The sequence below is a fragment of the Ranitomeya variabilis genome, chromosome 2 (genome assembly GCF_051348905.1).
Source record: "Ranitomeya variabilis isolate aRanVar5 chromosome 2, aRanVar5.hap1, whole genome shotgun sequence".
Lineage (NCBI taxonomy): Eukaryota > Metazoa > Chordata > Amphibia > Anura > Dendrobatidae > Ranitomeya > Ranitomeya variabilis.
In genome coordinates this window covers 796363462-796382720 of record NC_135233.1, presented here as the reverse complement: position 1 = coordinate 796382720, position 19259 = coordinate 796363462, and the positions used below count along the sequence as shown (strand labels likewise).

At 42.1% G+C, this 19259-nt stretch overlaps 1 protein-coding gene across 5 annotated transcripts in view; it reads right to left on the bottom strand.

The window, feature by feature from the left end:
* FILIP1 (filamin A interacting protein 1) overlaps nucleotides 1–19259 on the bottom strand; it is a 306718-nt gene that overhangs the window by 114738 nt on the left and 172721 nt on the right. Inside the window, exon 1 of one of the 5 annotated variants that reach the window (XM_077289877.1) lies at nucleotides 8279–8378. The exons of the other annotated variants lie outside the window; for them this stretch is intronic. The gene's annotated coding sequence lies outside the window, so the exon portion shown is untranslated. Of the gene's footprint in view, nucleotides 1–8278; nucleotides 8379–19259 lie in introns of those variants that run through there. 5 annotated transcript variants of the gene reach the window in all.

Sequence of the window (19259 nt, the reverse complement as noted above, 5' to 3'; positions counted from 1 at the left end):
GCAGGACCAGCAGATGAACAATGTCCCTGTGACAACCAGGCCAATAAAACCTATGAAGGACTCGTTCTTGGGTCTTATCTACAACAAGGTGCCCCCAAAGACATGAGCATGGGCCAGATCTAGTACCCTACGTCTATAGGGTCCTGTGACTAACAGCTGCTCTAATACTTCCCCTCTCTGTTTAGTGACCCGATAAAGCAACTCCCCATTAACTGCAACATACGGAAGCATGGTGTCAACCCGCGGCTCTACGGCAACCCAATTTATCACAGTCACATTTACCAGCACACTTTTCAAAGTCAAGTCCTGCATTTGGGAAGTCCCAAAATTCCTACCAGAAACCCCCAGTTCAGGAATTTCAGTCTCACTGGTTACCATCTCTTCCTCGTCAACAACCAGGACACACAAAAGGAACTCATCCATCTCCAACTGTGATGGGGTTTCGACGGGGTTGAGTTGGTTCCTGTCTTCGCCCTTTGATATCTCTATTTGATAACTTTCATTTGATCCTCCCAACACGCAGTGTGCTGGAGGAAACTACTCTGGTTTTACATCACTAACACCATCATGCACAGTGACAGGTTTCTCCCCTGCATCACTTCCCCAGTGACTCTATCACAAGGTTTTGAGAAGATAATATTGGTATGGGTCATACAGGACCCCTCTTAAGAGACAGCCAACTGTGCACTCAACCTCTCTTTGAGCAGCTAATTGTGTATGTTGTGTGACGTATCATTGTAATGTTGGCTAAGTCCACTACATAGAAACACCGAGGCCCTAATTCATCAAAGCTATCACAGCAGAATTCTAGTGTAAAAGCTTTGAAAATTTTCAAACTTTGGCTGCAGTTTTGCCACTTTTGGCGTGTTCACCCCAGCAGGGGCAGGACGGGGGCATGGCGACCATCTTTCATCAAATTCATGACAAGCGGCAGTACTAGCTACCCCATAAATCTTCAGCAGAGGCAGGAGTAGGATTCGTGGCAAGTCACACATGGAGATGCCACGCGTCTCACGCTCCTGTTTCATGAAGAGGCGTTCTTGATGAATCGGGTCCTGAACCTCCATTAAAAAGAAATATTGTATCGAATATTGCAAAATGAGATACAGTATGGAAAACACATCAGTAACAATTAAAATATTTAAAATCTACTATATCTACATACTCCAAAGTGCAGAATAAGAAGGTTGTGTAAGCATTTTATAATACATGTAACCCTAAAAAAATATAGCCAAGAAGGGGATATACTATAAGATGAAAGGACGTCTGCTCAGGCATTCAGACAGTAGACAATGTAGTTTAGCAGATATCCTACATTACTTTCTCTAATTATCAAATCCCCTTTTTACAGTCAAGTGTTAACATTCTCGGCTCCTCTGTAAAAGGCAGAATGTAAAAAGTAAATTACTTCCATATTTACTTTGGTTTATTTCTTGTTATATCAGGTGCAGGGTATCTGTATCACCAGGAAGCTCAAATACAGATAACCTAGGTCCTATTTATCAATGGTAACTAGCCCTGACTACTCAGGTATCCTGACCCGGACAGCGCTCTGATTAATGACCACTGGATACTTTGTAACATTACATTGGATATACCAGGTATTTACTCAAGGGTTGCAATTGAAATATCCTAAAACTAAGGCCCCGCTCCCACAAATGTTTCATAAATTGCCATGATTCTCATACCGAAAAGTTGGACGAGTGCAATCCGAGCGTACGATTTCTTTCTCACCTGACATTCGTATGACATCCGTATGCTATGCGTTTTTAACCGAATCTTTTACATTCTACAATACTCTATGTAACTTAAAGTTAGTTTACAAAACTAATAAAGCAATCTTATATAAATATATAGATGATAGAAAGATAGACTGACTGACACATTGATAGATTAGAATAGAATAGATATCCTGCAGATTTATCTTTTGAAAAGCCGCCTACATATAATTTACTTAAAGTTATAACATCTACATATAAGTTCGCACCTTTTAGTGCCTTTCATGTGGAGTTTATTGTACAGTTATTTTGCCTTATTTAACGTAATAAATAATTAAAAAATATGTAGGGTCCCCCATATTTTTGATAACTAGCAAAGGTAAAGCAGACAGCGAAGGGCTGATATTATCAAGGCTGGGAAGGTCCATGGTTATTGGTCCCTTCCCAGCCTAAACATACCAGAGCTCAGCCACCCCAGAAGTGGAGCATCACGTGAGATTCACCAATTCTGGTGCTTGGCCTGGCTCTTCCTGATAAACCTGGTGCAGTGGGAATCATACAGCTCATAGCTGGCATCAAGCCCTGGGGTTAGTAATGGAGACGGGTCTATCAGACACCCTCATTATTAACTCAGTAATCAAAAACAAACACACACCAAAAAAACGTTATTCTCCCACATTTTGCCTCTTTACAATCGTTGGATGCTAATGACAACGCACATCAACGTCGCTGGCTCACGCTGCGCTCAGCAACACCCGGCGCCTCTGATGAGCATTGAAGTCAGTACCTGGCGACTGTGAATGGCAGGAACTTTACACACACGTGCTGGAGCTGGATTCGGGTAAAAAAAGGACTACATTGGAGCTGAGTAGGAACATTTTTGCTAATAAAGTGGTGTACGAGGGACAGTCTCTTGTTTATATCTCTATTTTTATGTTTTTCAGGTTTCCATTTCTGGACTACAAATTTATGTGCAGAAATTACAAAGCGTATTACATTTGCAACATTGTGCAACTTTTCCCAACAAAATCTGGAACTTCTGAAATTTGGTGGGAACAGATCACCAGAACGCACCCATAGAGAAAACACAGGTGTTGATTTAGAGAAATGAATGAAATCACCATTTGTAGATGGTGTGATTGGGGTATGTGTCATTTCCTCAGTGGAATTTTTCAGCTAAAATTCAGCAGCAGAATGGCAGCAAAAATGTCACAGAAATGCCGCGTGATTTACTCCTTGCATTGCAAACGGTGAAATCCGCCTCGATATCAGCAGTATGAACTGACATGCTTTGGATTTTAATTCCACGGCGGTGGTCAATTTACACTGTAGATTTTCTCCACAGCATCTTAATAACTTATAATGCTCAGTGGATTTTCCACACAAAAATCTGCATAAGCAAATCTGCTGCGTATTTGTTCCGTGCGAATGTACTCTTAAATTCATGTTTGGGAAAAACTTGCCTAGGCAATGGATAAATGGAACAGCTCAGTAAAGGAGTAAATTACACTGTACCACAAACACAATCTTTGTAGCATGAAAATATCTTCTGCAATTCGCCTTCCATATTTTCAGTGTTGGCATGTAGATGGAAAACCAACACCTTGGCTTGGCAGGCGGACAACCCTCCGTCACATCCAATCTTCCAATAATTCGGTGCAGGTGACCTCAAGGAACAAAACTGGACATAGTGCAGGAGAATCGAAATGTCCAAGGAAGGGATTTGTTGTATTCACTGGAGCAAGGTGATAAAACTGCAGTGAGAAACAGTAAGAGAGACACGCTGCATGCCAATCCGTGCACAGTGTTGTAATGTAAGGGTTAAACTGATCCTAGTGTGTTAACTCTCTTTAAAGGGAACCTGACAGCTGCTACATGCTGCCAGATCCACGAACAGCATGTATCGGACACTATCATTCAGCCGTATATGTTTGACTCTGAAAGGCTGCGGTCATATAGACACACTGCTGGAGAGACCTGTCACTCAAAGGCAGAAGGCGGGGAGAAGTCTAGTCTCCAGACCGGCAAGGTCCCCGGTGGCATATTTCATGCACATATAATATAAAAGGTCATAGGTCAGGAAGCACCTGCAATCCAAACCCAGGAAGAAGCTATCGAGTGAAAACTAGGGTCAAGAAAAAAGGGCTAGGACTGGTGTGCCACATGTCTCTGTAATTTCATCATTTTCTCCTGTGAATATAATAAAACTATTTTCTTGGACATTTACTACCCGGCTGGGCTGCACCATTTTCAATTTTGTTTCTTGACCTCAGAGGTCACCTGTACCGATTATTGGAAGATTGGAAGTGACGGAGTGGTGCACGCCTGCCATGACCAGGTGCTTGATTCCATCTACATGCTGATGCTATAAATGGTAGAAGAGAGACATTCTGGAGAATATTTTATATGCTGCAAAGATTGTGTTTGGGTCAAGTGTAATTTACTACTTAATTCTTAAGGAGATGTTTATACCCCTTCTTTGAACTTTGCCTGGACCGGTCTCATTTCTACATTTGTGAAGTGTGTTTATTGACCTGCACATCCCAGTGAATGAAAGGCGTCAGTTAATATTCACATATAGTATTCTATAAATCATTAATGGTGATTACAATTAAACCCAAAATCATTCACAGCAAAAATCACTTGTGCGGATAACATTCACCACACTTGCTATTATCCTGCTAATGCAGTCATTTCCTGTTAATGTTGCATCCATTGTCCAAAAAAGAATGGAGAAATTGTCTGCCATGTACTTAGACTTAGGTTCTTGGCAAATGTTGTAAAAGAACTTTAACCCTAGAAATGAATAATAAACAAAAAAAAATGTTGCTGCTTGTCAGTGTAGGATTTTCTGCATCTCATGAAACTAAGGTTTTCTTCACACATTCAAACCTCATTCCTTATTCAAGAAACACAGTATACCAATGATGAACTTTGTCTCTTTACAAACACATCTGCCATTCTCTCATACTGCTGTTAGCTCTGCTGCACAGCTGTGTGTGATTACAACTAACACTTCTTCAGCTTTCATCTCCTGCCATTCAGTGTGTGTGGGGGGAGAGGCTGCACAGCTGAGCCAACAGCATTATGAGAGGAGAGCTACAACTGCAGATGTGTTTGTAATGAGACAGTTCAGCTCTGCTGTACTGTGTGAGTTATAATCACACTCAGCTCTGCAGTGAGATCAGGATAGCAGACTCTCACTCATTACATGTCTCACACTGGTAACGCCCCTTTTCATTTCAAATCAGTCCTGGACATAGATTTGTAGAGAGATTTGTGTCTGGCACATAGATCTTAATAACTCATTTACATATTAAGAAAAATGTTAATTTCTTTAGAATTAGGCATCGAATCGCAGGTATCAATTAATTCAACTTGACGTGTGTCGGTATAGACTGCTTTGGAGGGTTGATTCCACTAACAGAAACAGATTTCCTTTAAGGGGTTGTCCACTACTAGGACAACGCCTTCTTGAGCTAAATGTGAGTATGAGAGATGGGTATACCTGAAGTCACAATGGTTCACATCTGGGGGTCTTGCCCAGCCCTCATCTCATTCTAGGATGGGATGCTTGAGGTGAATCTGGAGGTCACTGGAGTTGTGGTTCCCAAATTTCCTGAGGCAACGTTACTATTCATGTTTCCTATGTTGGGTCCTAGCTTTAAAAAAATCACTCTTAAGACATCTACTCCAAGCTAAAACAATTATTCCACACCATTGGAAATCGCCAACTACCTCTTCCCTAGAGGAGTGGTTCTCAGAAATTGTGAAGACACAACGTATGGAACAACTAAAAATTGCCCATTCGCAAGAAGAAAAGAGTAAAATTGCCATGAAATGGCTACATTGGGATTCTTTTCTAACCTCTCCCCTTTATTGATCCATCCAGGGATAGTCCTTCTATGCTTAAGCCTTGTATGGCATGCTCTTTAGAGCATACCCTCAGAAGTTAAATTATTTCAAGATCTTTCGTAGTTATACCTCCATCTCTGTCCTTGTCTACTCCCCAGTTTTTCAGTCTGATTTTCATTTTTATTTTTGATTGTATTGTCTGATTTATATTATGTTGATTCTAATCGTATCTGTGTAACTTCTTACATTTCTCGGTTGAATCACAAAAGCTTCCAATAAAATTGTTGAATTTGAAAAAACAAAAACAAATACCGTACCATAAGAAAATAAGCAATTGTTTAAATCAGATATTTATATTAAATATTTCTATCTATACAAACAATTTGTCCAATTTTCATACTGGTCTCTGGACTTATTCTAGACTCTGGATAGATTTCCGGCTCTATGCATTTCAGCAATCTCATTATCCTCACAGACAATGGAAGGTAAACTCTCTATATACAGTAGTTAACACAGGATCTACTATTCACTATAGGTGATGTGACAGCTCCCCTCCTCCCCTCCGCCTTTGCTCAGAATACAACCTACAAAGAGAATGCTTCTCTACGAGCCAAAGTAACAAATAGAGTGTGAGTCAGTCTATTGCTACTAATGTCCATGTGAAGAACATGAAGGAGCTTAATATCAGGCCTAGCATTTGGTGTAAAATTGCAAGATTTTTGTGTTTTTTTTAGAGTGATTTGAATAAATAAAAAAAAAAACATTATCAAAAATATTACAAAAATACATTTAATATAAAAAAATTGATTTAAATCGGTCATTTTCTGATGACTCATTCATCATTTGTGGTCTCTTACTGCTGACAGACACAGTGGAAAAAGTGCTTCTTCTACAGCCAGTTGTCTAAGGCCTTAATCACAGTATTATGGTTAGTAGTGAACCAAAACCAGCGATAAAAGAATAATTCTATAAAGAACATAGCACCAGTAAATTATAATTTTCACAGAATCATGTAAGGTGAGAATAAATCACGCTGGAAAAGTGCTCCTGAACATGACTTTTTCCAATACTTTTAGAAAGTAGTTATTAATCTTTATTTTGCTGTCAAAGGGAATCTGTCACCAGATTTTTGCCACCTAATCTGAGAGCAGCAAAATGTAGAGATAGCGATCCTTATTCCAGCGATGTGTCACTTACTGGGCTGCTTAGTGTAGTTTACAAAAAATCACTGTTTTATCCAAATGAAATCATCACTAGAGGACTAGTAAACCTGTTCCCAGGTAGTCCTCTATATTCATGATCTCTGTATAACCCCCACCCCCAACCACTGATTGGCAGCTCTTGTGTACACTGTACATAAAAGCAGCCAATCAGTGATGTGGGTGGGGATCCAAAGAGCTAAAAAAGAGAACTTCTAGATCTGCAGCAGATAAAACAGTGATTTTATCAAAATGATATAAAGCAGCCCAATAAGTGATACATCTCTGGAATCAGGGTCTCTTACTCTATACTATGCTGCTTTCAGATGGGAGAGCAAAAACATGGTGACAGATTCTCTATAACCAAATGAACATAACACTTTTTTTTAGTCTGTGCCAGTTTCTATCCTATTATAAGAGTTTTGTTACTGCCCCATAATTACAATAAATGTAATACAATTAGCTTCAGTCATTTAATTGTATTTACCCTGAACAACTGTTGTCTACAGGCAAGATCCCTACAGTGCATACAACTGCAATAGCATGACATTTGTAGTAAGATGAAGGGAAGATGTTTCCTTGGTGGAAATCTCCCCATCAGCTGTTTGGTAGGGTGATGATGACCATCAATGTTGACTTACAATGTAGCATATACAGTATATTATTCCTTTAATTCAAGGACTATCCTTTGGGAATAAGTGAAGACCCAGTATAACACCACAAGCACCTAAACTAAATTACTCTAATGGGGGACATAAAAAGGAGGCAAATAAACATCTCAAGACTCCACTGAGAAAGTGACTTTACCAGTCTTACCTTCTGAAATACATTGTATACTTCACTGGATAAGCAAGATGTCGTGCCAAAGTTTTGTATATCCATCACAGAACATATGATACCAATATGCAGAGCATCGAAATAACCAAGAACTAGATCTGAATGCAACACTGGTCAAAGAGTCTATCTTTCAAATTAAATGAAGCTACATGGAAACAAGGATTGGCAGGGGCAAGACAGTATTTTCAGATATATTGGAGTCATATATACAGTATAAAAAAATATATAAAATAGAGTAAAATGAAAAAAAAAAAAAGTAAATAAAATAATGGCATCTAAAAATACAATAAATAATGAAACATTCCCACGCCTGTCCTGAGACTCAAACATACCCTAACCTTTAACTTAAAAGAAGAGTAAGGGACATGTTAACTTCCACAAACAAAAATGTGAAAAAGTCTCAGTAAAACCCTAACGGCCATGAAACTAAGACCTAAAATCAGTGGAATGAAAATTCTTCTCTTGCAAGAAACTTGTTGATTTTATATGCTGAGTATTTTTTATTTTAAAAGTGAAATGGAAACTGCGGGAATTTTCTATTTGCAGGAAATACTTATTCATTGTAATTGTCCTGTCATGGACAGAGCAGTGTGAACTTTGTGTCTTACATTGCTAATCCTTTCCCTTTCGGAGATGTTTGCATGCAGGGTGTAGCAGAGCTGTACTTACCCGTCAGAGTGCCAGTGCCCACCTTGCTGCCCCTCATTCAGCCTCATGTCACTCTGGGTGTGCTTTCTCCTTCTCACTCTTCTGCTGCCTTGTGTAGTCACTCCCTCTGTTCTCCACACTTCCTCCCATGTGTTCTCCGTGCATGGCTGATACATGAAGTTGGGGCTGACAATCATTCCTATTGTGGAGCCATGTAAATACTCAAGCACCAAGATATTGATCATTTTACTAAGGGGATTTTATATATTTTGGTAAATTACGTTTATTTTTCGCTCTGTATAAAATAAACACAAGCAGCTTCCAAATAAATAATAACAAATAGTAATGTAGCTGCAAACTCTCACATGTTGCCTTTCCCACGCTGCCAGTGCCGTGGTCGTCCATTGACATGAGTATGAGATATCACCCCATCACCAATATAAAGAAGACGCAGCAGGAATCCTCAGGGCTGGGGGTGTCAGAGCTAAGAGGGTGCAGTCGGACGGCAGTATAAATGGGACCGATATCGGACAGCAGCGCTCGGACTGGCCGGCGGCTCTCCCCACCCGAGTGTGACAGATGCATAGAAATATGTGATGCTGTCTCGCTCAGGTCGAGAGAGCCGCCGGCCAGTCCATGCATTGCGGTCCGATCTCAGTCCAGTTTATATGGCCGTCTGATTGCACCCTTAAGATGAGTAGTAGGACACAACCGATTTACTGAGCCTATCCATGTTTTTCACAGGTAGAACACGTACCCCTTGTAGTCCATGGAGCTGTTCACTGTCATTTTTGGGACTAATGGTCTGTAAAAGTAAAAACATGATCAGATTTGCAGATCAAAATCACCCACTCAGTGAATGGTCCATGAAAAATATGGACAGCACACAGATGGCGTCCAGGGATCAATCCCATGCTGCATGGAGTTTTTTGCGTTTAACGGGCAGGAGGAGGTTTCTTTGCCTACAAGAAAACAGATGCAGCACTGATGGCAAAAACAGACACAGAAAGAAGATGGATGAAAAATGGAACCAGCATACTGATGAACACTGATCCATTTTCTTATCATCTTATCATATGCAAAAAAAAACACATCCGGATATTTGCCAAAGGTAGAAATAATAAGGACAAAAACCCCACAAGGCTATGGCATATTTTAAGGTATACTTTACCCAGAAACTGAAAAAGCTCCACAAAAGCACCTCATAAAATGACCATAGTGCACAGCAGTATGAAAGCAACATGCTGTGCACATGCTCCATCTTATGCGACACGTTCATCCTAGTGTAAGCCACCCTCTCTCTATACTTAAAGGGGTATTCCCATCTCCAAGATACTATTCCAATATGCAGTAGGTGTAATAATAATAATAATATTAGCAAATACCTCCAATTAGAAATGTAGTATAGTTTTTCTGATTTGCTATGTCTCTGTACAGGCATTCCAGAACCTTAGTTATCCATGGTTATGACCACTGATATAATGACAGTTAGTTAGCTGGATGCTACTGGTCGTAACCATAGATATCTAAGGTCCTGCAATGCCTGCACATGAGGAAAGAGACATAGTGAATCAGAAAAACCATACCACATTTCTAATTGGTGGTATTTGCTAATCTTATTATTAGTATTACACCTACTACATATTGGGATAGGATATTGGAGATGGGAACACCCCTATAACAGTAGAAGGTGCCAGGCGGCGGATCCACTGCAGGGATAACGGTAAAGCACCCGCGAAGCTACCTCAGGAATATGACCACCTTTCCCTTCACCTGGGAAACTCAATACATGTGCTGGCATCTAAATGATACTGTGGGCACATACCCTTATACTTTGGCATATAATTGGCATTATTTCCGGCATAGATGTTGATTGCATACCACAGTTGTGGTGTGAATGCAGCCTTTATTATAATGCAGATAAAATACAAATCACTTGGATAAAGACTCTGGGACTAAAGTATTATGGACTGTTTTATATAGCCAGGCAGAGTCATAAGAGTGATTATACAAGTCATATTAATAGACACATACAGGAATTGCCTGCCGTGTGGAGAAAAGAATGGTTCTGACATGAAGAATGACCTTCTTGTTTTACAGAAACCGTCATTATACATATTAATGTGCCCTGACCTTACTGATGCTGAATAAGGATCTGAAGGGCTGGCTAAAGTTTAATAGGTTACCAGTTAACCGCTATACTAGGGTGACTTCATTACACTGTGTGACCTCATTATTCTCACAGTCCTCCATTGTCTGGGATTATGCAGTCAGACGTGTCATAGGCTATTAGTCTCTGGCTGTCCATTTACATTCAACAGCATAAAAATACTAACTGTGGCTTTTATATTGAAGGAAATGGGTTGACTACTATTAGACAAGCTCTTTTGAATGTCCCCAATGTGTTTAATAAAATAAGAGAAAAAAACTCCCAGACCAGTGCTGCTCCAAGTGCTGTTTTTCCACAATGGTCTCGTGACATTACTTATGTCACATGAGCGCTGCAGACAAACAGAAAAGTTCCATCTGATGGAACGGTGAAAGCTGCAGCAGACCCCCAGCAGCCAATAGCACATATATATATATATATATATATATATATATATATATATATATATATATATAAAGCTGAATGTGTGTATGTATGTGTGTGTGTGTGTATGTCCGGGATTGGCATCTGCACCGTCGCAGCTACAGCCACAAAATTTTGCACAGTCACATGTCTGGACCCCGACAGCGTTATAGGCTATGTTGTGAGGCGAAATTTTAACCCCGCGTGTTCCAATTCGCCAAACAATTTTGCCCCTATCTACATAATGGGGAAAAAGTGAAAGGAGAAGTGTTTGAGGCAAATTGACAGCTGCCAGATGTGAACGAGGGGGACTTAAAGAATGAGAGCGATGGCGCCAAAGAGTATATACCGTACAGTTGCTAAGGTGGGGCCCCGACATGGGATAATCACCACACACGGGGATATGAACACACACACAAAATGCGCCACACACTACCACGTGCTTGAACACATATATCACCTCCAGCACACATTTCACCACACATACACCAACCTCGCCACATAAAAGTGAAACACAAAAGTCGCCGCTCAAAACTCGCCACGCGCAAAACTCGCCACATGCAAAACTAGGCTCACCCAAAACTCGCCACACGTGCAAAACTCACCTCATGGAAAACTCGCCACACGCAAAACTTGCACACCCGGAAAAATTGCCACATGCACAAAAGTTGCAACAAATGCAAAAGTTGCCTCACACAAAACTTGCACATACTCAAAACGCACCACACATAAAACTCGCCACGCGCAAAACTTGCTGCACACAACTTGCTACACTAACCTGTCACATGCAACTCGACACCCAAAAAGTTGCTACACGCATGTCGCCACACAAAACTCATCTCACAAAAGTCGCTACATGCATGTCGCCACACGCAACTCAACACACACAACTTGACACACGAAACTCGCCCTAAAACACTCACAAGTCTGGTATTATCCTTCAAAAATAAAAATCTGATTAATAAGCAGACAAACTACAAGAGCAACAACTGTACCATATAGGAAATACGGCAGCTGTCAGTCACATGACCTGTCTATTATGTGTATGTGTGAGCTAATATATACTGCCAGCGGGGAGGGCTTCCTGTTGGCTGGGGATTTATCAGGCTGCCAATTTAGCTTAAAAATACTGAGGTAAAAATACTGAGCAAATAACATGTGAACGAGGTCTAACACAGGGGAGATGACACACAGATATATACTATATACAGGGGAGATGACACACAGGTATATACTATATACAGGAGGAGATGACACACACATATATACTATATACAGGGGAGATGACACACATATTTACTATATACAGGGGAGATGACACACAGGTATATACTATATATAGGAGGAGATGACACACTGGTATATACTATATACAGGGGAGATGACATACAGGTACATACTATATACAGGGGAGATGACACACAGGTATATACTATATACAGGGGAGATGACACACAGGTATATACTATATACAGGGCAGATGACACACAGGTATATACTATATACAGGGGAGATGACACACAGGTGTATACTATATACAGGAGGAGATGACACACAGGTATATACTATACAGGAGGAGATGACATACAGGTACATACTATATACAGGGGAGATGACACACAGATATATACTATATACAGGAGGAGATAACACACAGGTATATACTATATACAGGAGGAGATGACACACAGGTATATACTATATACAGGAGGAGATGACACACAGGTATATACTATATACAGGGGAGATAACACACGTATATACTATATACAGGAGGAGATGACACACAGATGTATACTATATACATGAGCAGATGACACACAGGTATACACTATATACAGGAGGAGATGACACACAGGTATATACTATATACAGGAGGAGATGACACACAGGTATATACTATATACAGGAGGAGATGACTTACAGGTATATACTATATACAGGAGGAGATGTCACACGTATATACTATATACAGGAGGAGATGACACACAGGTATATACTATATACAGGAGCAGATGACACACAGGTAAATACTATATACAGGAGGAGATGACTTACAGGTATATACTATATACAGGAGGAGATATCACACGTATATACTATACACAGGAGGAGATGACATACAGGTATATACTATATACAGGAGGAGATGACATACAGGTATATACTATATACAGGAGAAGATGACACATAGGTATATAGAGGAGGAGATGACATACAGCAGGTATATACTATATACAGGGGAGATGACATACAGGTATATACTATATACAGGAGATGACATACAGGTATATACTATATATAGATGACATACAGCTATATAGTATATACAGAAGAGATGACATGCAGGTATATACTATATACAGGAGGAGATGACACATAGGTATATACAATATACAGGAGGAGATGACATACAGCAGGTATATACTATTTACAGGGGAGATGACATACAGGTATATACTATATACAGGTGGAGATGACATACAGGTATATACTATATACAGGACATGACATACAGGTGTATACAATATATAAGGGAGATGACAAGCATGTATATACTGAGGGGGAAATGAGAGGTGTGAGGTGAAAATGAGGGGTGTGAGGTGAAAATGAAAAGGTGTGAGTGCAAAATGAGAGGAGTGAGGGAAAATAGTGGAGTGATCGGAAAATGACAGATGTGAGGTCGAAATGACAAGTGTTAGGGGGGAATGAGAGGAGTGAGGGGGGAATGAGAGGGATGAGGAGGAAAATAAGAGGAGTGAGGGGAAAATGAGAGGTGTAAGGGAGAAAATGAGAGATGTAAAGGGGAAAAGGAGAGGCGTGATGGGAAAATAAGAGAAGTGAGGTGCTATAACTAACCACAGATATTTACTATGCCCAGACAACGCCGGGCTCTTCAGCTAGTATATATATATATATATATATATATATATATATATATATATATATACACACACACACATATACACATATATATAGTATATATACACTATACGGTGGAAGCTCCAGACCCTATATATATATATATACTGTATATATATATATATATATATATATATATTATATATATTTATATATATATATATATATATATATATATATATATATATATATATATATATATATATATAGTGAAAGCTGCAGCAACACCAAGAATGAAAAGTCATGGAATTACGAAAACTACAAGATCAATAGACGTTAATGATATGCAAACGATGAAGAAAATAAAAACAAAACTTTCAAAACATATCAATTTATTTAGCACCAAATGTGAGCACCATGCTCAGAAATACACTCAATTACAGGCCTTGGCTACTATCACCAAGGTTATCAATGGTTGTCTGAGGAATTCTCTGCCACACTCAGAGGCATAGCTGGGGTTTTGGTTCAGGGGGGGCGAAGCTTCTGAGTGGGCCCCTAACCAGGTAACCTTGATTACAACTCGGTGACACCCCCTAATAGTGGAGAACCTCAGCAGATGACCGCGCTGTTACTGGAAATAATCTCTATATAAAGACCAACATGGATTTTACCGCTATATGGTCAGTGGTAGATACCAGTCCTGCGGAACATATAAGAGATCACAGCACAGTTACATATAACAACTTACCGCTGACGTTCTTTCTGGTTGAGTCGTCACTTTTCACTTCTTTTTCCATCTGGCCCAGACCGACATGACGACTTCTCCAGCCAGGACTCGTCTGCAGAATACAGAATACAACAAAGACACATTTCACTTCTCACATTCCAGCCCCATCACCATCTATTCCCAACCTGCACAAACTCCTCATCCTACTGATACCACAAATAATGAGCTGCTGCTGCCATATGTGTCCCTATTACTGCCCCTGATACCCCAATACTGAGATGCTGCTGCCGTATGTGTCCCTATTACAGCACCTGATACCCCAATACTGAGCCACTGCTGCCGTATGTGTCCCTATTACTGCACCTGATACCCCAATACTGAGCTGCTGCTGCCCTATGTGACCCTATTACTGCCCCTGATACCCCAATACTGAGATGCTGCTGCTGTATGTGTCCCTATTACTGCCCCTGATACCCCAATACTGAGACGCTGCTGCTGTATGTGTCCCTATTACTGCACATGATACCCCAATACTGAGATGCTGCTGCCATATGTGTCCCTATTACTGCCCCTACTGTGTGGTATGGTTTGCCCTCTAAATTCTAAAGCAACTCTCTCTAATATAGTAATGCCGGGTGCAAGTGTCCTAGAAAACACTGCCCATATTTTGCCCCAAAGAAAGTAATATTGCCATGTGTGCCCCTTTGACAGTCACAGAAACCTGAGTTCCCCTATAACAATAAGTGCCCACTTTACATTGAATAATGTCCCGAGTCTCCCCCTGTACAGCTCTCCTATACACAGTATAATGCTCTTTTATACACAGTATAACGCCCCCTCACTGTATAGTACCACCCACACAGTATACTGGCCCCTTAGAAGCCTCCAAACTGATGGCTCCAACACTGTAAGATGATCCCCTCAATGTAATCCCCACACTGTATGATAGATAGCCTCCATATAGCATAATGCACTCCCCATAGGCCTCCTTATAGTATAATGCACTCCCCATAGGCCTACTCTATATTGTATAATGCACCCCATAGGCAGACTCTCTAGCATAAGGCATCCCCCATAGGCAGACTCTATAGCATAAGGCAGCCCAAATAGGTAGACTCTGTGGTATAAGGCAGCACCCCATAGGCAGAATCTGTAGTATAAGGCAGCACCCCCATAGGCAGAATTTGTAGTATAAGGCAGCACCCCATAGGCAGACTCTTTAGTATAAGGCAACACCCCATAGGCAGACCCTTTAGTATAAGGCAGCACCCCCATAGGCAGAATCTGTACTATAAGGCAGCACCCCACAGGCAGACCCTCTAGTATAAGGCAGCACCCCATAGGCAGACTGTGCAGTATAAGGCAGCCCCCCATAGGCAGACTCTCTGGTACAAGGCAGCATCCCATAGGCAGACTCTGTAGTATAAGGCAACACCCCATAGGCAGACCCTGTAGTATAAGGCAGCACCCCACAGACAGACCCTCTAGTATAAGGCAGCACCCCAAAGGCAGACTCTGTAGTATAAAGCAGCACCCCATAGGCAGACTCTGTAGTGTAAGGCAGCACCCCATAGTAAAACTCGGTAGTATAATGCCGCACCCCCATAGGCAGACCATGTAGTATAAGACAGCCCCTCACCTCAAAGGCAGACTCTGTAGTATAAGACAGCCCCTTCCCCACAGGCAGACTCTGTAGTATAAGGCAGCCCCCCTCCCCACAGGTAGACTCTGTAGTATAAGGCAGCCCCCCTCCCCACAGGCAGACTCTGTAGTATAAGGCAGTCCCCTTCACCACAGGCAGACTCTGTAGTATAAGGCAGCATCCCCTCCCCACAGGCAGACTCTGTACTATAAGGCAGCACCCCCCTTCCCCAGGCAGACTCTGTAGTATAAGGCACCACCCCCCTTCCCCAGGCAGACTCTGTAGTATAAGGCAGCACCTCCATAAAGATAAACAATAAATACTCACCTCTTTTCTTCCTGGTTCCTGCGCTGCTCCCTGCTCCTGCTCACCTCCGGACCATGGGCGCCAGGTAGTGACGTCATCACACCCCCTGTCAGTGTCGGTGTCATCAGATGCTGACAGGGGGGTGATGGGAGGAGCGCGCGCCTTCCCTCATCAATGCGATCAGCTGTATCGACTAAACGCCGATACAGCTGACCCTGCAATGACAGGAGGGGGGCCCACTGCTGGCACTGGGCCCCCCCACCTGGTCAGGGGCCCCATAGTGGCCGGCGGCAGAGGAGGGAAATCGGTTCTCCCTGCTCTGCCGCAGAATGTAACTGTATTGGCGTGCTGTGCATGCCGATACAGTTACAGTAGCGTAGCTCTGGGAGGGCCCCCTTAGAGCACCGGGCCGGGGCGCCCACCCCTTCTGCCCCCCCCCCACGGCCACACTGTATGCACTTTAGGTAGCTACAGAGCGCACATAGTGTTAGGAGTCGAGTTTCCTCTGCTGCACAGGGGGAATCTCGATCCGTGTCTGCTGCGGTCTCCCATTCTGCATCGGTCCCAGCGTCTCACTAAGACTGATACTGTGCAAAGGGTTACTGCTGCCTCTCCACGCTCTGCTATTGTACCCTGCACTGATCTGCGGCAAGCAGGTTTTTCTGGGACTAAGTCCTGCTTTGCACACACTGAGCATGCCCAGGGTAAGATCTCTCAGTGGAGATCAAGGATCACATGCTCAGGTACTGCAGCCAAATCTATTGGTCCTTCTAGGAAGGTCCTGTAGGTGCACAGGCTCTGTAGCAGCCTCTCATTGGTCCTTCTAGGAAGGTCCTGTATGTGCTGCAGCTATATAAGGCTCGCATGGCCGCACGGCCATGCGCTAGTATCTTCCTAAGCTATGTGTTTTGCGCCATTGTGGTCATGTGTTTGTATGTGTTCAGGGACCCGGCTGAAATAAGCCCCTAGAATGCTGGCACCTCTGGCGAGGAGATTGTGTTTGTGTGTATTTAGGGACCTGGCTGAAATAAGCCCCTAGAACGCTGGCACCTCCGGCGAGGAGTTTTGTGTGCATGCATGACCACTGATTGCTCTCAATTGGGTAGTTAGCCTGTGCCTCTGTGAAAGTCTAACAGGGCACAGCGCTTTGCTTTCTCGGCCGCTCTGTGAAGCTAACAGAGCTGGTTCATACCGCCATATAGTGCCGCCAATTACTTAGCAGCAGGTTCTTTCCTGCACGGTGGATCCCGGGTTGCGAACGCACCAATCCCATCTAATAAATATATTCGGTGTGTTCCGCCAACCCTAACACATAGGGTCTTATCCGAGATAAAGGGAATATTCGTTAGAGATAATATAAATTCACTCACCTATACACGCTGCACCAGCACGCCGTTGTGCCCGCAGGACCACTGCGCCACCAATCCTACCCTGTGTTCATGGTCAGGACAGCGCTACCCGGGCTCGCTACTCACATTCCGCATCCAGTGCAGCACACAATTACTGCACGAGCACGTTGTTGCTCTCGCAAGACTACTGCGCCTCCTGTCCTTCTCAATTATCAAAATCAGGACAACACTCCTTTGGCTTGCCGCAAACCCCTCCTGGATCATCCACTAAACGGGAAGTATATCATCAACTTGAGATATCCCAATAAACGGTGCCAATAACCTTTCGGTGACCTTAAAGGCGACTATGTGATAAAGGCCGGAGTTCGGCCGAAACGTCAAAAATACTGTCGCTTCATCCACCACCGTAAATAAAGTTTATTCACTTGAAAGCATACTTTCTCTATTGAGTGCAGTGATTCTATATCTATTTTTGGACTTTACGGAATCTTTGGTTCCTTTTCACTTGCACCTTGTTCTACATGGTCGAGTGCTAACCATCTATACAAAAATTACACTCACCTATTATGGTTGTGTGAGACACAACCACTGCACTTAGCATTGGTGGCTGCTGCAAGCCACGATGTGATGATCCTTTGCTAGGTGAAGAGAATGGGGCATCAGACTGCTCCCCTGTCAGGATAATGTACCAGAGAAGTCCAAGTAGATGTAATAGAGAATAGACTTTATTTCTACGCATTTCGTGGTGATCACACCACTTCCTCAAGACAGTCTATAACAAAGGTGTCACTGTAGCAAAGGTTTACTGTATGCACTTTGGCACACAAATCATCAAGATCCACTGCTGGTAACCAATGATGTCTCAAATGTACTGATGGAAGACAAGTCTGAAGACGCTGCAGGCCATGGAAGAATGTTTAGGACATGTAGGCTGCTCACGAGCAACATGTGGCCTTTTCAACATTATGTTGAAAAATGTCCCAACACGTTCATCAAATGCTGTAACATTGGTTTCTTTACAAATTCAATGTAACAGTGAGCTGTTACTGTACATGTAATGAAAACTAGAGGGGTCCGGTTACCATACACCTTGCCACCCCTTACCAAAATCTTTGGAGTAGGAAAAATATGACGTTCCCTCATGATATACTTTCTTCATGTCATTGTCCCCATGGTCTCCAGATGAAAATTGGAGACTGAAATGGAGCAATGGAGGCTAAAATATAAGTCTGTCCTCTTCAGTGTTGAGTGTCGCTTTTGTCATTAACACTTTAATTTTTGGAGATTGATCTGGGTACGACATGGGCAACATCATCAAGAAGTCTTCACGAGGAAATGTCTCAAGGTTATGATGTTGGGTGGAATAATCCTGAATCTCTCTGATCTTCATTTCAGGTGCACTAACAGCTCGGCGTTACGTTGATTACATTGATTTTGTGATAGAGCCAATAATACAGCCATTTCTCCAAAGGAGCCATTTTTCAAAATGGCAACACAAGGCCACATTTTTGCGCATTCCAGTATGAGCATACTGTGTAGTTTAC